Source organism: Cetorhinus maximus, unplaced genomic scaffold, assembly GCF_964194155.1.
Source record: "Cetorhinus maximus unplaced genomic scaffold, sCetMax3.hap1.1 HAP1_SCAFFOLD_1557, whole genome shotgun sequence".
Taxonomy (NCBI): Eukaryota; Metazoa; Chordata; class Chondrichthyes; order Lamniformes; family Cetorhinidae; genus Cetorhinus; species Cetorhinus maximus.
In genome coordinates, this window is record NW_027597497.1 from 5110 (window position 1) to 29333 (window position 24224).

General features: G+C 43.8%; 2 non-coding genes and 1 pseudogene across 2 annotated transcripts; 1 reads left to right on the plus strand and 2 right to left on the minus strand.

Moving 5' to 3' along the window:
* Positions 1 to 10187: 10187 nt before the first annotated feature.
* The window catches only part of LOC144676381 (uncharacterized), a 61309-nt pseudogene continuing 47272 nt past the window's right edge, over positions 10188 to 24224 (plus strand).
* trnan-guu (transfer RNA asparagine (anticodon GUU)) lies at positions 13610 to 13683 on the minus strand. Its single transcript has one exon. It is a non-coding gene; the product is annotated as a tRNA-Asn (tRNA).
* On the minus strand, positions 18845 to 18926 carry trnas-aga (transfer RNA serine (anticodon AGA)). Its single transcript has one exon. It is a non-coding gene; the product is annotated as a tRNA-Ser (tRNA).

Genomic DNA, 24224 nt, shown 5'->3' on the forward strand with positions numbered 1-24224 from the left:
GGTGGACAATTAAACGACTCACTGGAGATGGAGGTTCCACAAATATCCCCAAACTCAATGATGGGGGAGCCCAGTACATCAGTGGAAAAGATTTTCTACAATCTTCAGCCAGAAGTGTCGAGTGGATGGTCCATCTCGGCAACCCCCCAGAGGTCCCCAGCATCACAGATGCCAGTCTTCAGCCAATTCGATTCACCCCACATGACATAAAGAAGCGACTGAAGGCACTGGGTACTTCAAAGGCTATGGAACCTGACAATATTCTGGCAATAGTGCAGAAAACTTGTAGTCCAGAACTTACCGCGCCCTTAGCCAAGCTGTTCCAGTACAGCTATGACACTGGCATCTATCTGGCTGTGTGGAAAATTGCCCAGGTATGTCCTGTACAGAAAAAGCAGGACAAATCTAACTCAGCCAATTACCGCCACATCAGTCTACTCTCTGCCATCAGTAAAGTAATGGAAGGTGTCACTTACAATGCTATCAAGCAGCACTTACTTAGCAATAACCTGCTCACTGATGCCCGGTTTGGGTTCCGCCAGGGCCACTCAGCTCCTGATCTCATTCCAGCCTTAGTTCAAACATGGACAAAAGAGCTGAACTCCAGAGGTGAGGTGAGAGTGACTGCCCTTGACATCAATGCAAAATTTGACCGAGTCTGGCATCTAGGAGCCCTAGCAAAACTGGAGTCAATGGGAATCAGGGGGGAATACTCTCCACTGGCTGGAGTCATGCCGAGCACAAGGGAAGATGGTTGTGCTTGTTCGAGGTCAGTCATCTCAGCTTCAGGACATCACTGCAGGAGTTCCTCAGGATAGTGTCCTCAGTCCAGCCATCTTCAGCTACTCCATCAATGAATTTCCGCCCATCATAAGGTCAGAAGTGGGGATGTTCACTGATGATTGCACTATGTTTAGCACCATTCACGACCCTCCTCAGTTACTGAAGCAGTCTATGTCCAAATGCAGCAAGGCCTGGATAGTACCCAGGCTTGGGATGACAAGAGGCAGATAACATTCGTACCACACAAGTATCAGGCAATGACCATCTCCATCAAGAGAGAATCCATTCATCGCCCTTGATGTTAAAGGCATTACCATCACTGAATCCCCCAGCGTCAATATCCTCGTTGTTACCATTGACCAGAAACTGAACTGGACTAGCCATATAAATTCTGTGGCTACAAGAACAGGTCAGAGGCTAGGAATCATGCGATGTGTAACTCATCTCCTGACTCTCCCAAAGCCATCTATAAGGCACAAGTCAGGTGTGTGATGGAATACTCTCCACTTGCCTTGCTGAGTGCAGCACCCACAACACTCAAGGAGCTTGACACCATCCAGGACAAAGCAGCCCAATTGATTGACACCGCATCCATAAACATTCACTCCCTCCACCACCGACGCACCGTAGCAGCGTTGTAGATGCACTGCAGGAATTCACCAAGGCTCCTTAGGCAGCACCTTCCAGACCCACGACCGTAACCGTCTATAAGGAAAGGGGCAGCAGGTAGATGGGAACGCCGCTGCCTGGAAGTTCTCCTCCAAGTCAGTCACCATCCTGACTTGCAAATATATTGCCATTCCTTCACTGTCGCTGGATCAAAATCCTGGAACTCCTTTTCTAACAGCACTGTGGGTGTACCTACACTACACGGACTGCAGCGGTTTAAGGAGGCAGTTCATCACTACCTTCTCAAGGACAACTAGGGATGGACAATAAATGCTGGCCTAGCCAGCGATGCCCACATCCCGAGAATGGATAAAACAAAGAAAAATATCAGCATGGAAGATATAATAAGAGATTGGCCCTTTCTATGTATATCCTACAACAACAACTTATATTTATAAAGCGCCTTTAACCAAATGAAACGTCACAAGGCGCTCCCCAGGAGCATTATATAACAAAATGTGACACCAAGCCACATATTCAGTCAGATGACTAAAAGCTCAGTCAAAGGGGGAGACTTTAAGAACTGTCTTAAAGTAGGAAAGTATCGACTTCATGTTCCAGCTAACAGCAATGGTGCTTCTCATTAGTGAAGAAGTCACTTGTGTTCAAGTTTAACAAGACATTTAGTTGGAGAAAGTTTTCTCTGGTGAAGAGATCGGGAATGAAAAAAAAGCCAAATGTCCAGTTTATTGGTAGTTTCCCTGATGACAACTGACCAGGAATCGGCGCATCCATTGGACCAACAGCGAATAGGGTGGAGGGTTTTGGAAATTGAAAGTTACACATGAGCAGCTTGTGGGACTATTTCACCTCACTGTCAATTTCATGTTCCTGCTCACAGATACCGTTATTTTCATTGGCTGAAGAAGTCGTTTGTATTGAACCTAAACAGGCAGTTTTGTGGTTTAAGAGATTTGAGATGGAACAAAAAGAGGCAAAAGCAGCATAGATTAGCCAGCTCGGGAAAAAATTTGGTCGCTTCCCTGGTGGTCTAGTGGTTAGAATTTAGCGCTTTCACTGCTGCGGCCTGGGTTCGATTCCTGGTCAAAGAATGAAAGTTTGTGGATTTCGAGAAAATGTTTAAGCAAGTATTGATAATTTATTGATTGAAAATATTTAGCAGCTCTGCCAGAAGCACAAGAGTGAGAGTATCGCCTCGGAGCTGGAAAAATCACACTTGGAACAAGTGGAGAACACAAAGGCGGAGTGAGGGAAAGGCTGAAGTGTAGGGCTGGTTGTAAAGCACTGACCAGAGATGTTGGTGCGAGGCAAAATATGGGTGGGAGAAGGACAAATGTTGCTCCCTACTGATTGTACCGTCACAACTATCACTCCTGATCAATCACCCTGCTCTTTGAAAGCAGCAAGAATGGCCTCTTTCTTTGCTCTAACTTTTTATAATTTTATTTTTCCCAACAACACGGGTCATTCTGCCATTCATTAACCCACTCGAGCGAGATGTACTTTCTTACTTGTATTCGGCTCTTAACAAACCAAAACACGGAGAAAATTCAGCGAATTTTCTTGTCATTTCTAGTACCAGGTTTGTCACGAGACTAATTGAGAGACACATGAATGGTGCCAATTATTCACTGGAGCTCACCACGTCCAAAGAGCACTGTTACCATCAGCCTGTTATGTACCTTCTTGCAGTGCATCTGCTGAACAATATAAGCTTATCACAGCTCTGCTTTCTTCACATTGAAATCCGGTGTGAAAATATGAACAATTTCAAAGCTGAACAACGTACTAGAATGTGCTCGTACAACGTACAAGCAGACTAGAAGGAAAGTGTGACTGTGGATAATAGGCACTGTGGACATTCCTGTAATCAGAATCTGGGAGGATCAGGAAGATTAGATCCTGGTGTCTCTTTACCCTGCAAGATTGTCTGCAAACTTAACGCCTTGCATCTTATTTTCCCACGAATTGACTCTGCCTGCATCCAGCAGCTAATTGACCTGGGAGCTGGACACGAGACAGGGACAGAAGCAGAAAGAGATGCGACATGAAAGTGTTTTGAATTTGATGTCTGCCAGTTGCTTTCAATGGTGAATGCCTGCCTTGCAGCGATTAGTTGAAAGAAGCAAGATTTTAAAAGTCCCACAGCGCCCAGCGTAGGGCTCAAACCAATGACCCTGAGATTAAGAGTCACGTGTTCTACCGACTGCGCTAGCTGGGCAAGTGATCAAGGTCCGCTTCATATCCCAACACACATGGAGACACTTGTTGCTTTCAACCTGATACCTCAGCTTGTTCCGAATATCAAAGTGTGTAAGGTAATCACCCTACAAAAGCCCCAAGGTTGCAATGCATTCCTCTCAATCATTAATAACATCATTCACATCTTCCACTTCTTAGCTGCATCACCTTCCAAACATTGTGATCCATTTTCCTCAGGATTTGTTCCTGGATTTAATATTTATCTGCTTTATGAACTCATTTTGAAATCAGATTATCTTCAACATTCACACAAATTGAATTGCAAACCTGACGGACAAACAATGGAAAACAAGTAACTCAGTAACACAAATCCCATGGTGCTCATTTTCAGATATTCAACAGTCAGATTTTCAAAACAATGAAGGAATTTTACAGTGAAAAGACTTGGAAAGGTGGTGCGATTTTTATTTGTGCTTCATTCACTCGGGAATTCTGTAAATGCTGCTCGGAGGTTCAGTGACCGGGATATAATTTACCTGCGTTTTCCTGAGCCTGTGCTCGGTGTATTGGGAGGTTTGGCCCGGGTTGGAGTATCTCGCGTCCCAGGGATGGGCAGTAACCCGCTGATTGAAGCTGCAGTCGCCGCTTTCTGCTGGCAGCGGGTGATTGGAGAGTGCGGGGCCGGAATATTGCTGCTTTTCCCTGTCTCACCCATGGTGGAGCTGAGGATGAGGGAATCGTTGATGGGTTTGTCTGAAACCAATAATTTCTTACATTTCTACTGGGTTAGATGAAGGTACATAGTTCGTACAAATCTTTTCTCACTATATTTGACAAAATATAATAATTTTCCAAAAGCTGTTTGTGCGGGAGCTCACTGGACAACAGTAGATCTGGAACCGTTTTGGGGATATTATCTTGTAGCCCACGTACCCAATGACAACCCTGAACTGCGTGACAAAGAATGCTGATGGGGGGAAAACAGTAAAGTCTTCACTCCTGGATGGTCTTGAATCAACAACCTTTCAGTTAACAAGAAAACACACTGACCAATTGTGCCTCAGAGACTTATACAAGTTCAGTCTACAAGGTATCCTAACCAGGGTGTCAGTGAGTCAAATCTTCAGATTGCCACTACCCAGATGACTATCGCTCTCTATCCGTCTTGCGCTTCCAAAATAAAAGTTGGGTCATTCATTGTGAACACATGGAAATAGTCTGATCCCACCCACTGCAGACACATCCATATCACCGGGAACCAGCTCTCCTACAACCGGTGCCATCTCCCTTCAAGCCTCTCGGTGTCTTGTCTGTTACCAAGTATTCTGATTGTCCCGAAGCCGATATTAGATTTGAATTCCTGATGTGCAGTAACGAGAATCCTTTCAATGTCAAATGAGTTAATTTCACTGATATCATCAGAGTCAGTGTTCCATCGCCTTAAAGAAGGGAAAGGTACCTTGACTGTCTCTGGTCAGTAGGATTGTTCACCCTTCATTCACTGATTCCATTCCTCAAAGCGGATTTTCATTTTCGCCTTGAGTTTCCCTGACCACATCTGGCAGCATCTTTGATTCGAGAGGCATAACTTATAGTTAAGATGTAATGCAGTTCCGATGAAAGATTACAGACCTGAAATGAAAACTAAGTTTATCTCTCCACAGAGGCTACCAGGTCTGCTGAGAATTCCAGTATTTTCTGTTTTTATTTCAGATGACCAACATCTGCAATATGTTACTTTTCTTTACCTGATTATGAAACATGTAAGATTCTGAGGGGACCTGGCAGTGCGGAGGTTGAGAGGATGTTACGTCTTGTGGGAGAATCTGGAACTAGGGGTCACTGTTTAAAAATAAGCGGTCACCCATTTAAAACAGAGAGGCAAAGTTTTTTTCCTCTCAGAGTCATGATTCTTTGGAACTCTCTTCCTGAAAAGACTATGGAAGCAGAGTAATTGAATATTTTAAAGGCAGAGATGGATATATTCTTGGTAAGCAAGGGGTTGATAGGTTATCGGGGGTAGATGGGGTACAGGTTTCAGGTTACTGTCAGGTCAGCCATGATCTTTTTAAACGACGGAGCAGGCTTGAGGGGCCGAATGGCCTACTCCTGCTCCTTGTTCTTATGTAGTGTTAAGGGTGTGGAACCCATTACCAGTAGATTTCGAGATCCATGTCTGAGCTGAAAACGTGCAGGTAAGCTCACACTGTAAACAGATTGTTCACCAGGTGGAAATGGAAAGGGATTCGCCCTATCATCCCAATTACTGACACAGCAAACAGTCTCGCCGGTGTTATAACTGATGCAGTTGGTAAAGTGGAGGTATTTATTCCCAGAGGGAAACTTTAAGCAACTGTCACAACCTATAATTTTAAGTGCTATGTTTGAGATGCGACCCTAAATTCAGGAATCAGACCACCAGCTCTCGAAGTTTTACATTAAATAAAATGAAACATTTTATTAATTTACACAGATTAAAATATATATACACATGGCTCCAAATTATTACTCTCAGAACTTTTTAAAAATTCCCAAACTAATCTCCATTAAGGCAACAGCAACCTTTAGACTTAACCAGACACCAGGCATAGCATTTTCACCGTACAAATTCAAAATGAGGTTCTTTTCATTTGTTCCTTGCGGAGTCAATTTGAGGCTTGCAGCTGCCTTTTGATCTCAGTTGCCTCTGTTAAGCACACTCAAAATGGTTATCTTGTTATACCTACTATCACTGATTGAATGCAAATTTGCATTTTCCCACCAGCCTCTTTGAACACCTTTTAACAATGAAAGCCCTTTTGTAATACCAATTTTGTTAATAATATAAATATATTACTTGGTAGCTGCTAGGTAGGTGTCCGTTTTCACTCTACTTCTTGAATGCTGTATTAAAAAATGCAAATGCACATAATTCCTCTTATATCTCAAAACTAGCACACATCAAAGCACCCAGGCTAGCTGGCCTTAATCCAAATAAGACACACCCACAGACTAAACCTCTATTTTAAAAGAAAAGTATTTTGCAAAATATTATGTACATTAATAGCTCCATTACACCGGTGCGAGGCCATTCAGATACTTCACGTGTGCAAAGGGCTTTATTCAGTTTGCCCACATGTTAACACTCCATCTTTAAAGGTTCAAAGGATTTGATCCACAATCAGAGGATTGCTACTGGCAACAGAGGGTTTAAAAGCCACCAACTCATCCCATCTGCTAAGATTCCGCTGAGTTCAGATCTAACTTTAGGGGCTTGTTCTGCTGTTCATTACACCCAGGAGAGAATTATGGTGGAGCCCAGAGCAATTTGGTCGCTGTATCAATTGATTCAACAATTTTATGCCTTGCCCCAATGGCACCCATCGTATCTGATTACAGGACATAGGTTTCTATCCTACATTTTCGCCCTTCAATGGCGGAGCGGTCACCCAGCATTCGTTGCGGGACAGAATGCGCCCTATTCTCACAACAACAGTTCCTCGCACATGCGCATTGTTGTATGTGCTTGGAGCGTGCGCAATGCGGTCAGTTTCAGCAGCATGCGCAGTGCTGGTTTGTGACTGCAGCTGCTCAGAGAGGGTGAGAGAATGTCGAGTGGCGCAAACTAACAGAGTTAGTGGGTGTGTGAGGAGGAATGGAGCCAACGGAGTGGGCAGAGAGGCTTCATAAAGACACAGTGCAGGCCGCAGACCCCAAATAATAAGGTACCGGTCTTGTGTTTGCAGAGAACGGGCCGGAAAAGTCTGGATTTCTCCCTTCGCCAGGCCCGAGGTAACGGCCGCCATCATTTAGGGGGAAATGTGCAGCAGGGCGCATGCGCGGTCATCCTGGTCTAGGTAGCAGGAGGAGAGAATGTTGTGCATTTCTGCCCTGAACTGACAGGGATGGATTTTGAAAACTCCTTTTTCACAGAATCACTGAATCACAGTGCTGAAGAGGCCATTCGGCCCATCGAGTCTGTACCGACACGTGAGTAGCTCCTGACCTACCTACCTAATCGCATTTACCAGCACTTGGCCCATAACCTTGAATGTTCTGACGTGCCAACTGCTCATCCAGGTACTTTTTAAAGGATGTGAGGCAACCCGCCTCCACCACCCTCGCAGGCGGCTCATTCCAGACCATCACCGCTCTCTGGGTAAAAAAGTTTTTCCTCACATCCCCCCTAAACCTCCTGCCCCTCACTTTGAATTTATGTCCCCTGGTGATTGACCCTTCAACTAAGGGGAACAGCTGCTCCCTATCCACCCTGTCCATGCCCTTCATAATCTTGTTCACCTCGATCAGGTCGCCACTCAGTCTTCTCTGCTCCAACAAAAGCAACCCAAGTCTATCCAACCTCTCTTCACAACTTAAATGTTTCATCCCAGGCAACATCCTGGTATAATAAATGGGAAGGGTTTGCAGATTGGAAACAGAAACCAAACATCACATTAAAATCTGACAGAATTACTTGATTCATTGGAACTTGATGTTATCGGCCTCTCAGGATAAGCATTGAGTTCCAGGTCATTGCCACTCACTGTGTAAACATTTTTCCTCACATGCTCCCTGTAGATCTTGCCCAAATCTTAAATCTGTAATCTCTTAAATCTGTAGTACTGTAATCCTTTTACAATCAGATACTGTGAACAGCTTTGCTTTAACTACGTTATGTAGGCCAATTGTAAACTGGTACACCTCTATCAAATCTTCCCTCAATCTACTTTCTTCCAAGGAGACCAACCCCAGTTTCTCCAAACTAACCTTACAACGTTCCTCATCCCTCGACCCATTCTGGTAAATCTCCTCTGCCCCCTCTCAAGGACCCTCCACATCCTCCATAATGTGTGGTGATCACTGGTTTGCACAGACCCAGATGTTCTGTGTCCGTGTCTGTGACATCGTCACACTTCAACAATTACACTGTGACATCATCACACATCGACAATTACATGGTGACATCAACCCGCTCCCCGGGTATTTCCTCAACTGGGAGATTTTTCTCTGACTCCAGTGCTTCTGATATCATTCTAGCTGCAGGATCCAGCAGGAGAGTTTAACATTGCAAACTCTGAACTTATTTCAGAGCTGCATGTTTTTTACCATTCATCTACAGTCGAGACCTTTAGTGCTGTGCTCTGTCATCTGTAAGAGGTTTCATGCCTCAGGGGCTGGTGTGACTTCTTTACTGTGGATCTAAATCCATGTTCATCCATTCCTCTGTTTCACCTCTGCCTTCCCTGATCACCTCTCTGCCATTGTCTAACTTCCTCTGTCTCTAATAATGGGTGTATTTTAGTTCCATTTAGGATTTTACTGTTACTTCTGTCGACAGTGTCTAAATGAAGTTTCCATCGCTCCCCAACCCTGACCATGTGCTGATGACTTCCCAGCTTTACATTCCCATCTTTCACAGTCAGGAATTGTTTTTCTCGTGCAATAGTCCATTTCCCTTCCACTTCTGAGCTTATATTGACCATCAAATTCTGTATAATTTTTATTCTCTGCAATTCATTCTGCATGGCCTGAAATGTTAGCTCTGTTTCTTTCTCCACAGATACCAGCAAATATTGCCAATCCCCAGTCGCCTGTGGGGAAGATGATGTTTGACCGTCTTGAACCGCTGCAGTTCATGTGGTGATGATGCTCCCTCAAATGCTGTTAGGTAAGGAGTTTCAGGTTATTCACCCAGCGATGATGAAGGAACAGTGATATATGACAAATTATTGCATTTATATCGCACTTTCAATGTAAGACAATATTCCAAGGCATTTCACAGAAATGTTGCAAAGCAAGGTTTAACACTGAGCCACATAAGGAGATATTAGGGCAGGTGACCAAAAGCTTGCTCAAATGGGTCGATTTTAAGGAGCATCTTAAAGGGGAGAAAGTGAGGTGGAGAAGTTTAGGGAGGGAATTCCAGAGCTTGTGGCCAAGGCAAATGAAAGAATGGTCACCAATGATGGAGCGATTAAAATCAGGAATTCTCAGGAGGCCGGAATTAGAGGAGCTGAGATACCTCAGAGGTTGTGAGGCTGGATTACAGAGATAGGGAGGGTGAGACCCTGGAGGGATTTGAAAATATGGATGAGAAATTAAAAATGTTGCTTCTTATCCTGGAGCCTTTGTAGGTCGGTGAGCACAGGGGTGATGGGTGAACAAGACTTGGTGTGAGTAAGCACACGGGCAGCAGAGTTTTGGATGACCTGAAGGTTACAGGGAGGCTGAATGTGGGAGGCCGGCCGGGAGGGCGTTAGGATAGTTAAGTCCAGAGGTAACAAAGGAATGGATGAGAGTTTCCGCAGCAGATGAGCTGAGACTGGGGTGGAGTCGGACGATGTTACTGAGGTGGAAATAGGCGGTCTTGGTGATGATGTGGATAAGTGGTTGGAAGCTCATCTTGCGGTGAAATATTTCACCATGGTTGTGAACAGTCTGGTTCAGTCTCAGACAGTTGTCAGGAGAGGGATGGAGTCGATGGATAGGGAGTGGAGTTTGTAGCGGGGACTGAAGACAATGGCTTCAGTCTTCTCAATATTTAAATGGAGGAAATTTCTGTACATCCGGTACTGGATGTCAGACAAGTCAGGATGGTGTGTGACTTGGAGAAGAATTTGGAGGTGATGGTCTTCACATACACCTGTTACGATCATTATGTAACAGAGTCTGACAATGACACACAGAAGGAGATGTTAGGCCAGATGTACGAAAGCTTGGTCGGAGAGGTAGGTTTTAAGAAGAGTCTTAAAGGAGGAAAGTGAGGTCGAGGCGGAGAGGTTTAGGGAGGGAATTCCAGAGTTTGGGGCCTCGGTAACTGCAACCACGGTCACCAATGGTTGAGCGATTCTGATTGGGAATGTATAAGGGGCCAGAATTAGAGGAGCACAGATATCTCAGAGGCTTGTGGGGTTCGAGGAGATTACAGAGATAGGGAAGGGCGAGAACAAGGAGGGATTTGAACACAAGGCGAAGAAACTTTGAAGTAAATGCATTCTTTGACCGGGAGCCAATGTAGGTCAGCGGGTAGAGGGTGGTAGGGGAATGGGACTTGCTGTGACTGAAGACATGGGCAGCAGTTTCGGTTGACCTCAATTTACAGAGGGGGGGAGAATGTCCACTTACTCTCCAGAACTGACATTCTGCTGGATCAGCATTGCCCTGTTTCCAAGACCAATATTGATCCTTTATAAGGTGCCATTCCCAGGGCTACACACAGTCCTCCAGGTGTGATCTAACCAGGGCTTTGTGTAGCTGCAGCAAACCTTTCCCTCTTTTCTATAACAACCTCTGGAACAGGTTGTACAACAAGGGGAATTACATTATCGACTGAGAAAAATGAGGAGGTGTTTGCTCAGAATAAACTTCATTTAAATATTCAATAGGAAATCAATTGCATAAATAAATATTCCTCTTTATTTCGAAGACAACATATGAATCCCCAGTTCAACTCTCCATGTCATTGGGTCAGGGAAACTTTGTTAATTTTCACACACTGAGCATGGACACTGCAGAAGCTCCTGCACCTCTTTCAATATTGTGTTTCTGAACACAGAGTTTTCAGAAGGGAATTGGACAATTATTTGAAATGGAAAAAAAAAACGGCATGGTTATGAAGGAAGAGAATGGTATTGGAACTAAGTGGATAGCTCTTTGAGGAAAGCACACACCCGATGGGTCGAATGGCCTCCTAATGAGCTGTGTCAGTTTACAATTAGATCAATTTCTCTGCAGCATTCCAAAATGTCCCGTCCCAGTTCTATTCCTGTAAAAGAGGATCTTGCAGTGCAGCAGGTCTACACAGTTTGACATTCCATACAAGTCCCTTTGGCTTTTTCTCGCACATTGTTTCTGTGGTGTAGCGGCCTCGCCAGCGATGTCCACATCCCATAAATGAACAAATAAACAAGTAGTGTTTATCACATTCACTTCAGATGCGCAAGGTCACCGGTTCGAAAGCTGGCAAAAATATTATCAAAACTGAATCATCTAATTGAGAGAAGTTGTACAATTCCTGTTTCTTGCTAAACAATAGCCGAATACATTATCTCACAGCCATGTGACACTGGCACTTCACCAGGCTTTGAATGATTTTCTCCAAAAGGCACAGTTATGAGAAAGAGACAGAAAAAGAGACGAATTACAGTTAGATAGTTCGCACGTGTGTGAAGTGTTGAATGACCAGCTGATGTGCTGTGTCATTTTATGATCCTAATGTTAGATCAATTTCTCTGCCGCATGGCTATGTTTTTCAGCTGAATTGTACTTCCATAAAACAGGGTTCGGAAGTGCAGTAAGACTGCACGGTTTGATATCCTAAGTCGGTCCCTGTGGTTCTGCCCATTGTTTCTGTAGTTACCAAGTGGTTATCACATACATGCAAAAGGCCCCCTGTCTGGAACTGGGTAGAAACAATATTGAAATTTAGACATCCAAGTGTGAGGGAAAGTTCCATAATTCACATTTGTTGTTGAATATTAACTGAATATAGTATCTCACCGCCACATTAAATTTGCCCTTCATCAAGCCGCAAAAAGCGTTCTCAAAATCAGGAGGGGTGAAACTGACTAGGCACAAAAAAACTAGCAGTTCCTTTCGTCAACAACAGAAATTAATGAGTTTACAAATACAAATTCAGTTACTTACTGACTGAAAGATGACTACCAGTGTGATCCAAAGACGAGCGTCATCGTAAGACAGACACAACTGATACTGTGATTGAACACGAGGGAATGGGAGAGATGGTCCAAAATTACTTTGTATCGCATTTCATCAAGGATCATCATTCTTTCATGAGCATCGTTGGCCAACATTTTTGCACATCCCCAATTCCCCTTGAGGAATCAACCACATCACTGTGGGTCTGGTGTCACATGCAACTCAGACCAGGTAAGGACGACCGATTGAATTCCCTAAAGGACTGGTGAATCGCATGGGTTTGTAAGGCAATCAGTGATAGTTTCATGGTCATCATGACTGAGAAAATACTGAGGACATGCCTGATCAGAATAAACACCTTTTGTAAGTTCACCATGAAATGACTTGCATAAATAACTTACGTTAATATCGAAAACTGCAGAAAGAACCCTACTCCAACTCTTAATTTCATTGTGAAAAGGAAATGTTCATTAAGGCAAACTGCATGGATTCTACAGAAACTGCTTCTTTGAAAAGGAATTTGGCAATGGTCGAAAGGGAAAAAATTCTGATTCATGGAAAGAGAGAAAGAAATTGGGATTAATTGGCAAGATCTTTGTAAAAGGCTGTTTATAAATAGAATGGGTGTAAGGGCCTCTTACTGCGCTGTGCCATTTGATGATGACATTGTTGATCAGTCTGTCTCCAGCATTCCTAATGAGAACAGCCGAATTCCATTTCTTCAAAACAAAGACCCAAAGTGCTGCTGCATGACGTCACCGTTTAACATTCCAGACAGCTCCATTGGGATCCAGGCAGGGAAATGTTCCTGTAGCGTTGTGGTTACCCAGCTCATTTCGCTTCTGCAAGTTACTCCATTCGATGCTCGGGGAAACATTATCACCCAGCTGTGTGGAAAAGTTGTATCGCTCCCATTCCTGTTTGTTGTTGAATATGAACTGAATGCTGGATCTTGCAGCCACATTAGATTCGCTCTTCACCATTTCTGAAGATAACATTCAGCAAAATAAGAAGATGTTTCCACTGGCAGCGGTTGATTGGAGAGTGCGGGGCTGGAATATTGTTACTTGTTCCTGTCTCACTCACTGAGGAGCTGAGGAAGAGGCGATTAATTGATGGGCTTGTTTCAATCCAATAGCCTCATAGATCTGTATTGATTTAGATAGGGGTTCACGATCGTTCATATTCTTTGTTATGTCTGAAATGAATGTCCATAAACAGAGCTTGGTGTGGGATCTCAGTGGGTGACAGCCGAGTTTTCAACGTGGGGTGTGGGATGGATTTTCTTGTAGTTTCAGGACCCCGAAACAAATCAGAGCGTTAATGAGTAATGATGGGGAGAAAAAAGTGCCAGCTTCGTCCCTGGGTGGTCTCGAACCACCAACCTTTCGGTTAACAGCCGAACGTGCTGACCAATTGCGCCACAGAGACTTGATAGAAGAGCTTGCACTCTGTAAGATATCCTAAACCAATGGCTCAGTGAGAGAAAGCTTCAGATTGCTGAACTGCAATGACAATTATTCCCTATCAGTTTAACTCTTCCCAAATAATGGTTGGGACATTCATTGTGGACACATGGAAAAAGTCTGATCCCACCCATTGCAGACACATCCATGTCCCCGGGAACCAGCTCCCCTACAACCGGTGCCGTCTATCTTCGAGCCTTTCTGTGTTTTGTCTGTTACCAAGTATTCTGCTTGTCCCAACGCCGATAATTCTAAAGGGGTTTCTCTGTTACACAGCGAGTGGTTAGGATCTGGAATGCACTACCTGAGAGTGTGGGGGGGAGGCAGATTCAATCGCGGATTTCAAAAGAGAATTGGACAGAAAATGCAGGTCTCCAGGGACAAACGCGGGGGAGTGGGACCAGGTGAATTAGTTTCCAGAAGAGTAAGAGATCTCCCTTTTCAGACGGAGTTAAGGAGATTTTGTTCCTCTCAGAGGGTCATTCGCCTGTGAAATTATTTTCATCAGAGGTTTGGTCATTGAATTTACACAAGACAGAATTAGACAGATTTTTGATAGACAAGGGGGTCAAAGATTATGGGGGGCAGGCAGGAAGGCGGAGTTGAGACCACAACCAGATTAGCCGTAACCTCAATGAATGATGAAGCAGGGTCAAGGAGCTCAATGGCCTACTCCTGCCCCTGAGTCCTTTGTTCCTCCGACCCAGGCTGAATGGCCTCCATCTGTGTGTAGCCTTAGCTCTGATTCTCTGACACTATGAGGCGCTGGAGAGGCAAATGGTCAATCCCTGCTCCTGTTTGTTGTGTTCTATTTTGGAGCTGTTACCACCCAAGGCAATGGTTAGTTTACCTTTGATAGTGGGAGCGTGGCCGGCTGGGTTAAGGTGTTTTGTTTGGGCTCTGTTCTCTTCGTGGGTACGAATCAAAATTTCAGTTGATTTGTTCTTTCAGTCACTTCACCTAAGCATGGGCTCGTGGCCGTCGATGTATTAAGATCTTCATCTTGGCAGGAAGAACAAGGAGACGCAGTATGAATTCCAGGCTGACTAGGAATATGTGGGGCCGAATTCCCTCTTTCTGTTATAACCTTTCTATGATTTCATATGAACAAGATTGAAATTGATGTGAGATCTGTAATTGCGGATGAGTGGTTAAGACAATGGGTTCGAAATCTATTGGGCTCTCCCCATGTAGGTTTGAATTCTCGCTGTCTGCTGCTCCATACTTTAGGTGAATCCAGAATTAAATTAATTGTTGGTGAAATGGAATAAAGACTTTCCAAACAGTCCCGTGTGTTTCTCCTGCTTCTCCTCCGCATTTCTTCATTTCCGTTCATCTGCAAGCATTCACCAAATCTGCAGTCTGAAATGGAACAATAATTGGACAAGCTGGTGACATCCTAACTTTCTGGGTGTTTGTGGATCCTGAGGCCCCTGTCACTCTCGGTGCATGTGTCTGTGTGTGTTCCCCTGTGTGTGTCAATGTGGAACAGTTCCCTGTGGGGATGAACACTTTTTTACCATCACAATCTTCATTCACATTATTCGTGCAACTTCATGTTAGAATGTTATAGTCCCCCGTCCTTTCCCCGGAGACCTGAATTTTCTGTCCAATTCTCTTTTGAAATCCGCGATTGAATCTGTCTCCCTCATACTCTCAGGCCATGCATTCCAGATCCTAACCACTCGCTCTGTAACACAGAAGCCCCTTCAGAATGGTACACTTTATGTGATGTTGCCTCTCTTCATTCTTCCGACCAACATGAATCACTTCACACTTCCCTACATTAAATTTCAGGTTCGCTTTAACAGTTTACACGAGGAATTCCTGTGCATTGTGACAGTTCACACAGCGGTAAGAAAAAAGTTAGCTCCTGATCAGGAGTTGAACCTGGGCTGCGGCGGTGAAAGTATTAAATCCGAAGCACGAAACTCTCCGACTTCCAGTGAAACCGAGGCTGTTTTCACTCAGAAGCCAGCAGCTGTGATATTAACAAAGTGGGATGGAGAAAGACTCAGTTTGAGCGGTGACACTGCTGGAGGGATGGGGAGTTGGGGATCACCCGTCAAAGCTTAAAAAATACTGCGGTGCCCAGCATGGGGCTTGAAGTCACGATGCTGAGATTAAGAGTCTCACGCTTTACCGGGTAAGCTAGCCGGGAATGCACAGTCATTGTTTCCTATGCAAAAATTCAGGGAGATCAATGTTCCTTCCTCCCTGGAGCCTCAGCTTGTTCTGAATTTCAAAGTGTGGAAGGTAATCGGCCTATAAAAGCCCCAAGGTTACAATGCATTCCTCTCAATCATCAATAACATTCACATCTTCCACTTCTTAGCTGCACCTCCTTCCAAACATTGCAAACTCTCTCTTGCATCTTTCATCCTGATATTTTTCTCTTTGACATTTTAATATGAAGCTGAACAATTAATGTGAATCAAGTTTATGAAGTGAACATGTGTCCATCCCCTCGGGGAACTGAACCGCATTGACACACACAGAGGAACACACACCGACACATACACCGAGAGTGACAGAGGCCTAAGGAGAGACAAACACCCAGAAAGCAAGGATGTCACCAACTTGGCCAATTATTGTTCCATTTCAGACTGCAAATGTAGTGAATGTTTTCAGAATAACAAAAGTAAGAAACACGGGGGTATTTGGGTGGTTTTCTTTTTCATTTGATTGATAATTTATTCTGCAGGCAGTTTGTGTCAATCAGGAATGAGAAGAAAGGGAGTTGGCAGGATTCGAACCATGTGTAAAAATGCCTTCAGCACTCGGCCAGGACAACTGGGTAAAGGCTGCATGTTGTTTGTTTAAAATAATAGAATGAATACAGGGAGTTCCAGTGAAAGAAGGTCTTCCAGTCCGTGTCATTGTCCCACCTTTTCCCAGTCACCCTGGGATTTACACTGTCTCTCCTCATTCTTCCAAATGAAATACAATACTGCACAGATCAGCTGCCCCTTCACCGCATGGAGAATTTTTGGGAAGCGCCTCAAATAACAAACCACCAGAAAGTTTGGCAGCGGTGGGAGTGAAGCCCAAATCACCAGAGAGATCAAAACCTGAACCAGCGGCTGAGCCCGCTCGGCCTCGCTACCACATTCAAATTAGACACAAACATTGTCTTCACCAACATTGACATTGAATTAGAATATAAAAAATTATGATCAGGAATTGGCCATTCGGCCCCTCGAGCGTTCTTAGCTACTTAATAAGATCATGTGAAAGCTTCAATCATCACCCAGTAACATCTGGAGGTTTAGTTGCTGAACAGTCTCCACTCAAAGAAAAGAGAGAAATGTTTTAAAACTGCTCTTTTTTTCCCTGTACCACCTTAACATGAAGCCACAGAACTAACATGGCCAATGTTTGGGTGGTAAAAATGGGAAACTGAACCACATTGACACACACAGAAAATCACAAATATGTGTGTTGTTAAGATTTGAAATTGAAAGACAGTGTGAAAATAAGCACAATGTTCAGAAAGTGGAGCTCTGATCAGCTTATAGCTCAGAAGATGTACAGCAAGAATGTACATAACAGGCTGATGCTAACAGTGCCTGTTTTAACTCGGTGAGCTGCATCTGACGAATGAGAACATTTAATTGCCGCTCAATGAGTCCGGCTCCAAATTCCCTGCCATAAATGAAAAGAAAACTTGCTGAATTTGCTGAATGTCTTGAATTCAAAGCATCATATGGAAGGTAAGAAAGTTCATCTTAACCGTGGTATTAGGAAAAATAAAATGACAGAAAGTTACAGCAAAGAAAAAAGGCCATTCGGCCCTGTGTGCTGCTTTCAAAGAACAGTGTGATTGGTTGACCTGAATACTTTTAGGAAGAATGGACAAAAAGGAAAACGAGGTGGGGTCGCGCTGTTAATAAGGAACGAGATCGGTACATTAGTGACAGAGGATCTTAGATTGAAGGATCAAGATGTGGAATTAGTTTGGGTGGAGCTAAGAAACAACAAGAGGCAGCAAACATTGGTGGGAGTTGTTTATAGGCCACCAAACTGTAGTGGTAATGTTGGGCATGGGATAAATCAGGAAATTAGAACTGCATGTGACATGGGTAACACGGGAATAATATTCTGCCGTGCACCACCAGCTCTATAGTCAGTGCTTTGTAACCTATCACAGTCCTTCTCTTTTATTTTCACTCCCTCACTCCGACTCTGGGTTTATTCCCGAGTTTTGCCCTTACGACATTTCCAGCTCTGATGTGAAACTTACACTCTTACTCCATCATTTCTAGCAGAGCTTTACAGTGTTATTTACAACCAGCAAATTAATCACATTGATTTGATCAGCTCGCCCAGGAGGAATAAGTTTCAAATCCCTAACCAGGAATCGAACGCAGGCTGTACTGATAAAATTACTGCATTCTAACCACTAACCCAGCAGTTTGACACATGCAGGCTGCTTGAGGCATTTTCCCTTTCCAGATCCCTTTTTCCAGGGTCAAGTTTCTTTGACCAAATGGTCTATGTCGTTTGAACACAAGTGACGTCTTCAGCCAATGAGAAGAACCATTGCTGAGAGCTGGAACATGAAATCGATACTTTCCCCCTTTAAGACAGTTCATAAAGCCTCCCCCTTTGACCGAGCTTTTAGTCATCTGACCGAATATGAGGCTCAGCGTCACACTTTGTTATACAATGCTCCTGGGGAACGCCTTGTGACGTTTCATGAGGTAAAAGGAGCTTTATAAATATAAGTTGTTGTAGTCCATACATAGAAAAAGACAGACTCCTGTTGTCTCTTTCATCCTGATATTTTTCACTGTAACATGGTAATGTGAAGTTGCACCACGAATGTGAATACAGTTTGTGCTCGTAAAAATGTGTTCACCTCGGGGAACGAAACCACATTGACCTACACACAAGAACAAACAGAGATATACACCGAGACTGACAGGGGCTTAAGGAGAGGCAAATGCCAGGATGAAATCATGTCACCAATTTGGCTCTCTTTTTTTTGACTTCCGACTGGAGATTTGCAGAAGGCTGACAATGAATGGACATAAGAAATCACGGATGTGTTTGGATCTCTTTTCCTCGATTCAAACAATAATTAGTTCTATCTGCGTGCAGTTAAAGTCAGAAATAACAGGAAACGTAGTCAGCAGGATTCGAACCTGCGCTGGGTAACCCCAATGGATTTCTAATCCATCGCCTTAACTACTCGGCCACGACTACAGAAGTTGTTTCTATACCACTATTAGTTGTATGAAATCATAAAGGTTACAGCAGAGAAAGCGGTCTTTCTGCCCGTCTTGTCATGGCCATTACCTGGCCTTTTCACGGGAACCCTGAAATTTATCCTGTCTCTCCTCATTCTTCCCACCAAATTGGGAATGAAAGAGTGAGAATGATCACATAAGCTTAGAAAGCTCACAGCAACCGTTGTTTTCATTGGCTGACAAAGTCGTTTATCTTGAACATAAACAGACAGTTCTGTGGTGAAAGAGATCTGAATTGAAAAACAATAGACAAAAGCAGCGTAGATAAGCCAAATCGAAAATTATTGGTGCAGCTTCCCTGGTGGTCTCATGGTTAGGTTGTGGTGCTCTTAGCGCTGCGGCCTGCATTTGATTCCCGGTCAGGGAATGTAAATTTGTTGGAACGAGTGTTGGTTATTCATTGATTGGAAACGTTTAAAACTCCACCAGAATCATGGGAGTGTTGTTTTAAGTTTTGCCTCAGAGCTGGAAAACATCACACTTAGTTCAAGTGGGGTAAGGGGATGAAGGAAGAGGAGAGGGGAAGGGCTGGGTGCAAAGCACTGACTGTAGAAATGTTGGTGTGAGGCAAAATATGGGTGGGAGAAGTACGAATTTTGCTGCCTACTGTTTGCACTGACACAAATATCATTCCTGAAGGATCAACCAATCACAACTCCTCTTTGGAACCAGCATGCCCGGCCGAATGGCCTCTTTCTGTGCTGTAACTTTCTATAATTTTATATTTCCCAACAGCACGGGTCATTCTGCCATTTTATAACCCACTCGAGCGAGATGCGCTTTCTTACCTTGTATTTGGCTCTTTTGAAACCTAAACAAGGAACAAATTCAGCGAGTTTTCTTGTCATTTCCAGCACGAGATTTTTCACGAGACTAATTGAACGACACATTAATGGTGCCAATCCTTCACTGGAGCTCACCGCATCCAAAGAGTACTGTTATCATCAGCCTGTCATGTATCTTCTTGCAGTACATCTGCTGAACAATATAAAGCTTATCACAGCTCTGCTTTCTACACATTGAAACCCAGTGTGAAAATCAATTACAAAGCTGAACAACTGGGAGGAGACTGACTGTGGATAATCGGCACTAGGCACATTCCTGTAATCAGTATCTGGGAGAACCAGGAAGATGAGATCCAGGTGTCTCTTTACCAACGAGTTTTACCCATTCCCACGAACTGGCTGTGTCTGCATCAAGCACCTAATTAACCTGGGGGCTGGACGGGTAGAGGAAGCTGGAGGCCAAACAGGGACAGAAGCAGAATGAGATGCGACATGAAAGTGTTTTGAATTCGATGTGTGTCAGTTGCTTTCAGTGATGAATGACAGTCTTGTAAGTTTCACAGGAGCCGCAGTGTTTAGTTGGTGTTTTTTTTTTATTTCAAGCAGCAAGATTTTAAAAGTAAAAAGATAAAAAACTGAAACTTTCTATATATAGCCTACAACAACAGCACCTTTTACCGAATGAAACGTCATAAGACGTTCCCCAGGAGCATTATATATCAAAGTGTGACACTGAGACACATATTCGGTCAGATGTCTAAAAGCTCGGTCAAAGGGGGAGGCTTTAAGAACTGTCTTAAAGGAGGAAAGTACCGATTTCATGTTCCAGCCATCAGCAATGGTTCTTCTCATTGGGGAAAAGTCACTTGTGTTCAACCCAAACAGACCAATTAGTCGGAGAAAGTTGTCTCTGGTGAAGGAGATCGGGAATGAAAAAGAAAATGTCATAAGTTGCCTCCATAATCCAAATGTCAAGCCTTGTTGGTAGTTTCCCTGATGTCCAGTGACTGGGAATCGGCGCTTCCATTGGACCAACAGCGAATAGGGTGGAGGGTTTTGGAAATTGAAAGTTATACATGAGCAGCTTGTGGGGCTATTTCACCTCACTGTCAATTTCATGTTCCAGATCACAGCAACCGTTGTTTTCATTGGCTGAAGAAGTCGTTTATCTTGAACCTAAACAGGCAGTTTTGTGGTGAAGGAGATATGAACTGAAAAACAATAGGCAAATGCAGCGCAGATAAGCCAAATCAAAAAGTGTTGGAGCAGTTCCCTTGGTGGTCTAATGGTCAGGATTCGGCGCTCTCACTGCCGCGGCCCGGGTTCGATTCCCAGTCAGGAAACGTCGAGTTATTGAATTTGTTGGAATGAGCGTTGATTTTTCATTGATTGGAAACGTTTAAAAGCTCCACCAGAATCAGAGAAGTGAGAGTTTAAGTTTTGCCTCAGAGCTGGAAAACATCACACTTGGTTCAAGTGAAGTGAAGGAATGAAGGAAGAGGAAAAGTTGCAAAGCACTGACTATAGAAATGTTGGTGTGAGGCAAAATATGGGTGGGAGAAGTACGAATTTTGCTGCCTACTGTTTGCACCGGCACAAATATCACTCCTGATGGATCAAACAATCACTACTGCTCTTTGAAACCAGCACGCCGGGCCGAATGGCCTCTTTCTGTGCTGTAACTTTCTATAATTTTATAGCAACAGCACGGGTCCTTCTGCCATTTTATAACCCACTCGAGCGAGATGCGCTTTCTTACCATGTGTTCGGCTCCTTTGAAACCTAAACACGGAACAAATTCAGCGAGTTTTCTTGTCATTTCCAGCACGAGATTTATCACGAGACTAATTGAGCGACACATTAATGGTGCCAATCCTTCACTGGAGCTCACCACGTCCAAAGAGCACTGTTATCATCGGCCTGTCATGTATCTTCTTGCAGGACATCTGCTGAACAATATAAGCTTATCAAAGCTTTGCTTTCTTCACATTGAAACCCAGTGTGAAAATCAATTAAAAAGCTGAACAAGTTGAAGGTAAGTGACTGTGGATACTTGTGGCTCAGTTCATAGCACCCTCGCTTTTGAATCAGAGGGTTGTGTGTTCATATCCCATTCCTGGAAAACCAAGAACTGTGATTGTACTCGAAAGAAGTTGCAATCTGTGACTGTTGGTAACTCGAAAGAGTTTCCTGTAATCAGTATCTGGGAGAATCAGGAAGATGAGATCCAGTTGTCTCTTTACCCACGAGTTTTACCCATTCCCACGAATTCACTGTGTCTGCATGAAGCAGCTAATTGACCTGGGAGCTGGACGGGCAGAGGGAGCTGGGGGTGAGACAGAAGCAGAAAGAGATGCGACATGAAAGTACTTTGAATTTGACGTGTGTCAGTTGCTTTCGGTGATGAATGTCTGCCATGTAAGTTTCACAGGAGCCGCAGTGATCAGTTGGTGTTTTATTTAAGCAGCAAGATTTCAAATTAAAAAGATAAAAGCAAATTACTGTGAATGATGGAAATCTGAAACAAAAGCAGGATATGCTGGAAAAACTCAGCAGCTGGAGGAAGGGTGAATGTTTCCAGACAGTACAACTTTTATTCAGATTTTCAAAGTATTACAGCACCAGCGTGGGGCTCGAACCCATGACCCAGAGATTAACATTCTCATGCTCTGCCAACTAAGCTAGCTAGGAACATGAAAAACTGTTGTGTATCCCAATATACATGGTTGAACTTGCTGCTTTCTACCTGATACCTCAGCTTGGTCGGAATTTTAAAGTGTGGAACGTAATCGGCCTTGAAATGCCCCAAAGTTGCAATGCATTCCCCTCAATCATCAATAACATCATTCACATCTTCCACTTCTTAGCTGCACCTCCTTCCAAATACTGTGATCGATTTACCTCGGGTTTTTCTGCTGGATTTAGTATTTAGCTGCTTCGTGTCCTCATTTTGAAATCAGAATCACTTCAACATCCAACACAAATTGAATTGCAAACCTACGGACAAACAATGGAAAACAAGTCACTCGGTAACACAAATCCCATGGTGCTCATTTTCAGATTCACAACAGTCAGATTTTCAGTAAAATGAAGGAATTTTACAGTGAAAAGTTTAGAAAGTTGGTGTGAATTTTATTTGTGACTCACTCACTCGGGAATTCTGTAAATGCTGCTCGGAGGTTTAGTGACCCGGATATAATCTACCTGCGTTTTCCTGAGCCTGTGCTCGGTGTATTGGGAGGTTTGGCCCGGGTTGGAATATCTCGCATCCCAGGGACGGGCAGTAACCCGCTGATTGAAGCTGCAGTCGCCGCTTTCTGCTGGCAGCGGGTGATTGGAGAGTGCGGGGCCGGAATATTGCTGCTTTTCTGCTTTTCCCTGTCTCACTCACTGTGGAGTTGAGGAAGAGTGAATAATTGAGGGGTTCGTTTGATTCCAATAATTTCATGAATTTCTAATGGGTTAGATGAAGATACATAGTGGGTCCAAATCTTTTCTCATTGTATTTGACAGAAAACGTAATTTTAAAAAGAAGCTGTTTTTGTGGGAGCTCACTGGACAACAAAAGACCTACCACCATTTGGGGATATCTTGCAGCCCAAGTACCCAATGACAACCCGGAACTGTGTGACAATGATTGGTGCTGAGGGGGAAAAACAGTAAAAATCTTCACCCCCTGGGTGGTCTTGAAAGACCAACCTTTCAGTTAACAGGGAAACACGCTGACCAATTGCACCACAGACACTTACACAAACCTAACCGGCAAGGTATCCCAACCAGGGTGTCACTGAGTCTAATGTTCAGATTGCCACTACCCAGATGGCTATCGCACTCTATCAGTTTTACTCTTCCAAAATAAAGGGTGGGACATTCATTCCAGATACATGGAAACAGTCTGATCCCACCCACTGCAGACACATTCATGTCACCGGGAACCAGCTCTCCTACAACCGGTGCCATCTCCCTTCGAGCCTTTCATTGTCTTGTCTGATACCAAGTATTCTGATTGTCCCGAAGCCGATATTAGGTTTGAATTCCTGATGTGCGGTAATGAGAATCCTTTCAATGTCTCAGATCAGTTAATTTCACTGATAACATTAGAGTCACTGTTCCAGCGTCTTAAAGAAGGGAAAGGTGCCTTGACTGTCTCTGGTCAGTCGGGCAGTTCACCCTTCATTCGCATTGGATTCCATTCCTCAAAGGGGATTTTCATTTCCTTCTTGAGTTCCCTTACTACATCTGGCAGTATCTTTGGATTGAGAGGCATGATTAACATTTCAGATGCAGTGCAGTTCTGATGAAAGGTTACAGACCTGAAATGAAAACCATGTCTCTCTCTCCACAGTCACTACCAGATCTGCTGAGAATTCCAGCATTTTCTGTTTTTATTTCGGATAACCAGCATCTGCAGTATTTTGCTTTACTTTACCCTATCAGTGAAACAGAAAGATCCTCAGGGTACTTGACAG